Genomic DNA, 6,649 nt, shown 5'->3' on the forward strand with positions numbered 1-6,649 from the left:
AGCTCTAATAATATTTGCTTTATGTATCTGGGTGTTCCAGTGTCAGGTGCATATATATTTATGATTGTTATGTCCTCTTGCTGAATTGACCCCTTTGTCATTATATAATGACTTTGTCTTATTTCATAACTTTTGTCTTGAAATTTATTTTATTTAAGTATAGCTGCTCCTGCTCTGTTTTTGTTTTCAATTGCATGGAAAATCTTTTCCCATCCCTTTATTTTTCAGTCTATATGTGTCTTTATAGGGGAACTGTGTTTCTTGTAGGCAACAAGTCATTGGTTTTTTTTGGTTGTTTTGTTTTGTTTTCATTCAGTCACTCAGTCATTTGCTTGGAGATTTTAGTCCATTTATATTCAATGTTATTATTGATAATATGACTCCTGTCATTTTGTTATTAGTTTTCTGGGTGTCTTTTGGTCCTCTCTTCCTTCTTTCCTTTCTTCTTGTCTTTCTTTCAGTGAAGATCATTTTCTCAGGTGGCATGTTTTAATTTCTTGCTTTTTTGTGTGTGTGTATCTGTTGTATATGTTTTGATTTGAGATTACCATGAGACTTGCAAGTAATATCTTATAAACCCCATTATTTTAAACTGATGGCAACTTAACACTGATTGCATAAACAGACAAAAAACAAACAAAGAGAAAACTCAAAAATTCTACACTTTAACTTTATTCTCCCACTTTTAAACTTTGTGTTCTTTCTATTTATACTGTATTATACTGTCTATTCTTGAAAAGTAGTTGTAGTTTTTATTTTTGATAGGTTCGTCTTTTAGTCATTCTACTCAACACATGAATAGTTTACCCACCACAATTACAGTGTTATAATATTCTGTGGCTATCTATGTACCTACTATTACCAGTGTGTTTTGTACCTTCAAGTGATTTCTTATTGCTCATTACAGTTCTTTTCTTTCAGATTGAAGAACTCCCCTTAACATTTATTGTAGGACAGGCCTGGTGTTGATGAAATTCCTCAGCTTTTGTTTATCTGGGAAAGTATTTCTCTTTCACTGTTGAAGTATATTTTCACTGGATTTACTATTCTAGGATAAAGGATTTTTTCTTTCAGTACTTTAAATATGTCATGCCACTGTCTCCTGGTATGTAAAATTTCAACTGAAAAATCGGTTGCCAGACATATTGGAGCTCCTTTGTATATTATTTGTTTCTTTTCTCTTACTGCTTTTAGGATCCTTTCTTTATCCTTGACCTTCGAGGGTTTGATTATTAGATGTGTTGAGGTAGTCTTCTTTGTCTTGAAATTTATTTTATCTAATATAAGCATAGCTATAGTTTTCACTTGCATGGAGTATCTTTTATCATCCCTTTATTTTTAGTCTATGTGTGTCTTTATAGGAGTGTGTTTCTGATTCCTTCTCTGTGTTATCTTGAATTTTGTTGAACTTCCTCAAAACAGCTATTTTGAATTCTCTGTCTGAAAGGTCACAGATCTCTATCTCTCTGGGATTAGTCCCTGGTGCTTCATTTAGTTTGTCTGGTGAGGTCATGTTTTCCTGCATGGTCTTGATGTCTGTGGATGGTCTTTGATGTCTGGGCATTAAAGAGTTCAGTATTTACTATAGTCTTTGCAGTCTGGGAGCTTGTTTGTACCTATCTTTCTTGGGAAGGCTTTCCAGGTATTCAAAAGGACCTGGGTGTTGTGATGTAAGTCTTTGGTCACTGAAGCTGTATCTGCTTTAAGGGGCACCCCAAGCTCAGTAATGCTGCGGCTCTTGCAGGCTTGTAGAGGTACTGCCTTGGTGGTCTTGGATAAGATCTAGAAGAATTCTCTGGATTACCAGGCAGAGACTCTTGTTCTCTTCCTTTACTCTCCCAAAAACAAATGGAGTCTCTCTCTCTCTCTCTCTGTGCTAGGGGAGGGGTGATACAAGCAGCCCTGTAGCCACCACCACTGGGACTGTGCTGGGTTAGACTCAAAGCCAGCACAGCACTGAGTATAGCTCAAGGCCCACAGTGGCCACTGCCTGGTTATTGCCTACACTCACTCAAGGCCCAAGGGCTCTACAATCAGAAGGGGGCGCATCCAGCCAGGTCTGTGTCCTTCCCTTCAGGGTGGTGAGTTCCCCCAGCCCCAGGCAGGTCTGGAGATGCCACCCAGGAGCCAGAGTCTGGAGTAGAGAACCTTAGGAATCTACCTGGTGCCCTATTTTACTGCAGCTGAGCTGGCACTGAAGCCATAAGACAAGTCCCTCCCACTCTTTCCTTCCCTTTCCTTAAGCAGAGGGGCCTATTCCTATGGCCACCATTGCCCCGGCCTGTGGTGAGTACTGCTTGGCTACCACTGATATTTATTAAAGGCCCAAGGCCTCTTTAGTCAACTTGCAGTGAATTCTGCCAGTCCCGAGTCTCTCCCTTCAGGGCAGTGGGCTCCCCTCTGTCCCAGGACAGGTCGAGAAATGTCATCCTGGACCCAAAGTCTGTAACCAGAAATCCCCAAGAGCCCACTTGGTGCTCTGCCCCACTGTGGCCAACCTAGTATGCAAGTTGCAAGAAAAAGTCCCCTTTACTCTTTCATCTCCTTTCCTCAAGCAGAAGGTTTTTTTTTTTTTTTTTTTTTTTTCCCATAGCTACCACGGCTGATAGTGTGCTGGCTCATACATGAAGCCAGTACAGATTTGAGTCTCACCCAAGGCCTGTAATGAGTAATGCCGGGCCACCACTGCTGAACATTCAGGGCCCAAAGACTCTTTAGTCAGCAGGTGATAAATTCTGCCAGGACTGGTTCTTTCTGTTCAAGGCAGCAGGTTCCCTTCTGGCCCATGTTACCTGTACATGTTTCCATGACCTAGGGCCTGGAATAGGGGCCTCAGGACTCTGCCTCATTTCTTATCCTACTATGGCTGAGCTGGTATCCAAGTTGTAAGACAAAGTCCTCTTTACTCTCCGCTCTTCTCTCCTCAAGCAGAGCGAAGGAGTCTCTCCCAGAGCTGTGAGCTGCGCTGCCTGGGGTTAGGGAAGGGGTAACACAAGCCCTCCCTTGGGTGCCCCAGCTGGTGTCTCAGCAGGTCACATATTCCCCAAGTCCATTGGCTTTGAGCCCAGCATGGCACCAGTACTTGCCCAGGAATTCCAGTCTTTTGTTGCCTAGACTGCCTTGCAAATTTGTTTAGAAACCCAGAGCCCTTTAGCCAATGGTGGCGGGCCTTGGTACTCAGGTCCCAACCACTGAGATGGAAGATTTACCAATGACTAGGGCTGGTATAAATGCTTCCTCCATGGGCTCTGGCAGAGTTCTGCCCCATGTTGCTTTCCACTGTGACAGGGCAGCACTGAGTTCCAAAGCAAAGTCCTATAATCACTGTGCTCTGCCTCCCTTAAGCACACAGATTCTCTCTCTGTTCCATGAAGCTGCTGCCAGGGAATTGGGGAGGAGAGGGGTAGGCAATTCAAGAATGTCTTTCCTACCTCCTTCAGTGCCCCTTTCCTTAATATGATGTTAAAACCAGGTACTATTATAGCTCATCTGAGTTTTTTGTTCTTGTAAAGGGCCTTTTTTGTGGATAGTTGTTCAATTTGGTCTTCCTCTGAGAGAGAAGATTGCTGGAGGCTTCTATTTGGCTATCTTGCTCTGCCTCCTCCCTAATCATAACTATTTTAAATTCTGCATCTGTTAATTCTAAAATTTCTGACATATCTGAATCTGGTCCTGATTTTTTTTTTCTTCAAGACGCTCTTCAAGTAGAACAGACTGTTTTATGACTTTAACATGCTTTGTAATTTTTTGTTTAAAGCCTGATATAATATATTGGCTAAAAAAATTGTCGTGAATAGTCCATTAGTGTGAAGTTTTATGTTATTTGGCTAGAAGTTAGACCATGTTCACTGTTTGCTGTAGCTGTGTCAGAGGCAAAATTTTCCTTAAAGTTTTGTTTTGACTCCTTCGTTGTCTTTGGGTTTCCCTAGAGACTCTGTCTCAAACTGGGTCTGAGGCTTCTAGTTCTTTCATCTATAATCTCCTGTTCATACACAGTAGCCTAAAAATGTGTTGGCAAGGTGTGAGGGAAGGAGAAGCATTGTGTAGTCATATGATTAGGTCTCAGTCTTTTTTTTTTTTTTAATTATACTTTAAATTCTAGGGTACATGTGCACAATGTGCAGGTTTGTTACATAGGTATGTATGTGCCATGTTGGTTTGCTGCACACATTAACTCATCATTTACATTAGGTGTTTCTCCTAATGCTATCCCTTCCCCTGTCCCCCACCCCATGACAGGCCCCTGTGTGTGATGTTCCCTGCCCTGTGTCCAGGTGTTCTCATTGTTCAGTTCCCACCTACGAGTGAGATCATGTGGTGTTTGGTTTTCTGTCCTTGTGATAGTTGGCTCAGAATGATGGTTTCCAGCTTCATCCATGTTCCTGCAAAGGACACGAACTCATCCTTTTTTATGGCTGCATAGTATTCCATGGTGTATGTGTGCCACATTTTCTTAATCCAGTCTATCATTGATGGACATTTGGGTTGGTTCCAAGTTTTTGCTATTGTGAATAATGCCACAATAAACATACATGTGCATGTGTCTTTATAGTGACATGATTTATAATCCTTTGGGTATATCCCCAGTAATGGGATGGTTGGGTCAAATGGTATTTCTAGTTCTAGATCCTTGATGGTTGAACTAGTTTACACTCCCACCAACAATGTAAAAGCATTCCTATTTCTCCACATCCTCTCCAGCATCTGTTGTTTCCTGACTTTTTAATGATCACCATTCTAACTAGTGTGAGATGGTATCTCATTGTGGTTTTGATTTGCATTTCTCTGATGATCAGTGATGATGAGCATTTTTTCATGTGTCTGTTCTTCTCAAAAGAAGACATTTTCAAAAGAAGACATTTTTTAAATGTCTTCTTTTGAGAAGTGTCTAATCATATCCTTTGCCCACTTTTTGATGGGGTTGTTTGTTTTTCTCTTGCAAATTTGTTTAAGTTCTTTGTAGATTCTGGATATTAGCCCTTTGTCAGATGGGTAGATTGCGAAATGTTTCTCCCATTCTGTAGGTTGCCTGTTTGCTCTGATGGTAGTTTCTTTTGCTGTGCAAAAGCTCTTTAGTTAATTAGATCCCATTTCTCAATTTTGGGTTTTGTTGCCATTGCTTTTTGTGTTTTAGACATTAAGTCCTTGCCCATGCCTATGTCCTGAATGGTATTGCCTAGGTTTTCTTCTAGGGTTTTTATGGTTTTAGGTCTAACATTTAAGTCTTTAATCCATCTTGAATAAATTTTTGTATAAGGTGTAAGGAAGGGATCCAGTTTCAGCTTTCTACATATGGCTAGCCGGTTTTCCCAGTACAATTTGTTAAATAGGGAATCCTTTCCCAATTTCTTGTTTTTGTCAGGCTTGTTAAAGATCAGATGGTTGTAGATGTGTGGTGTTATTTCTGAGGCCTCTGTTCTGTTCCATTGGTCTATATCTCTGTTTTGGTACCAGTATCATGCTATTTTGGTTACTGTAGCCTTGTGGTATAATTTGAAGCCAGGTAGTGTGATGCCTCCAGCTTTGTTCTTTTTGCTTAGGATTGTCTTAGTAATGAGGGCTCTTTTTTGGTTCCCCATGAACTTTAGTTTTTTCCAATTCTGTGAAGAAAGTCATTGGTAGCTTGAAGGGGATGGCATTGAATCTATAAATTACCTTGTGCAGTATGGTCATTTTCATGATATTGATTCTTCCTATCCATGAGCATGGAATGTTCTTCCATTTGTTTGTATCCCCTTTTATTTCATTGAGCAGTGGTTTGTAGTTCTCCTTGGAGAGGTCCTTCACATCCCATGTAAATTGGGTTCTTAGGTATTTTATTCTCTTTGCAGCAATAGTGAATGGGAGTTCACTCATGATTTGGTCTCTGTTTGTCTGTTACTGGTGTATAGGGATGCTTGTGATTTTTGCACATTGATTTTGTATCCTGAGACTTTGCTGAAGTTGCTTATCAGCTTAAGGAGATTTTGGGCTGAGATGATGGAGTTTTCTAAATATACAATCATGTCATCTGCAAACAGGAACAATTTGACTTCCTCTTTTCCTAATTGAATACCCTTTATTTCTTTCTCTTGCCTGATTGTCCTGGCCAGAACTTCCAATGCTATGTTGAATAGCAGTGGTGAGAGAGGTCATCCCTGTCTTGTGCCAGTTTTCAAAGGGAATTTTTCCAGTTTTTGCCCATTCAGTATGATATTGGCTGTGGGTCTGTCATAAATAACTCTTATTATTTTGAGATACATTCCATCAATACCTAGTTTATTGAGAGTTTTTAGCATGAAGTGCCGTTGAATTTTGTTGAAGGTCTTTTCTGCATCTATTGAGATAATAATGAGGGTTTTGTCATTGGTTCTGTTTATGTGATGGATTACGTTTTTTGATTTGCGTATGTTGAGCCAGCCTTGCATCCCAGGGATGAAACTGACTTGATAGTGGTATATAAGCTTTTTGATGTGCTGCTGGATTCAGTTTGCCAGTATTTTATTGAGGATTTTCGTATCGATGTTCATCAGGGATATTGGTCTCAAATTCTCTTTTTTTGTTGTGTCTCTGCCAAGCTTTGGTATCAGGATGACGCTGGCCTCATAAAATGAGTTAGGGAGGATTCCCTCTTTTTCTATTGATTGGAATAGTTTCAGAAGGAATGGTA

This window comes from Rhinopithecus bieti, unplaced genomic scaffold (genome assembly GCF_001698545.2).
Source record: "Rhinopithecus bieti isolate Rb0 unplaced genomic scaffold, ASM169854v2 scaffold_1467, whole genome shotgun sequence".
Classification (NCBI taxonomy): domain Eukaryota; kingdom Metazoa; phylum Chordata; class Mammalia; order Primates; family Cercopithecidae; genus Rhinopithecus; species Rhinopithecus bieti.